Source organism: Acanthisitta chloris, unplaced genomic scaffold (assembly GCF_000695815.1).
Source record: "Acanthisitta chloris isolate BGI_N310 unplaced genomic scaffold, ASM69581v1 scaffold18534, whole genome shotgun sequence".
Lineage (NCBI taxonomy): Eukaryota > Metazoa > Chordata > Aves > Passeriformes > Acanthisittidae > Acanthisitta > Acanthisitta chloris.
In genome coordinates, this window is record NW_008670044.1 from 4,119 (window position 1) to 4,989 (window position 871).

Below are 871 nucleotides of genomic sequence, written 5' to 3' on the forward strand. Positions count from 1 at the left end.
GTCCTATGGTGGGTGGCGGGTCTCACCCTGTGGTGGATCCCTTCCCATGGGTGTTGAGTCCTTTCCATGGGCAAATGGGTGGTGGGTTCCTTCTCATGGGTGGTAGATCCCTTCCCATGGGTCCCATCCCACATGTGGGTCCATCCCCGTGGTGGGTGGCATGGGGTGACACAGGCACTGCTGCAGGCTGCGGTGGCCGCGGCACTCCCGCTCGTACCGCACCTATGAGGAGAAGAGACCCCCAGGGGAGGCTGGGCCTGAGGAGACCCCCCTGGAGCCCCCCGTCCCGCGAGGGACCTGGGGGCGGCGCTGGGGCTGGTCTGCAGGGCTGGGGCGTGAATGAAGGGCTGGGAGGGGCTTGTGTCCAGCTGGGCATGGTCATACTGGTGACTGACGTGTGTGTGGACATGGCTATGAGGGGTGTGGTCTGTTTTGCAGATGAAGTGGTCTGGGGAACAGGCATGTTAACATGTGCGTGGATGAATGAGTGGGCATGGCGATACAGGTGTGTGGGAGGGACCACAGGATATTTTTTTCTGGGATTCATGTTACAGAGTTGATAAATAAAATGCTGCAACTAAAGAACCAGCTCAGCTGGCTGACTGGGTAGGGCTTTGTGTGCTCGTGGCTCTTTGCCTGGCATGTGGCCTGGCTTTCCGTCATGCAGCTGCGCCACTACCTGTTCATTGGCACCCTGAACCCACTGCTGGATCACCTGGCGAAAGGGGACTCCGGCCTGGGTACGGCACTGGGGTGCAGGATATGGGACCAGGGTGGGGGGCATGGTGGGGACCCCCAGTGATGACCCCTGCCTGACGCTGTCCCTCGGCAGTGAGCACCTACACCAACGCCTTCGCCTTCACTCAGCTCT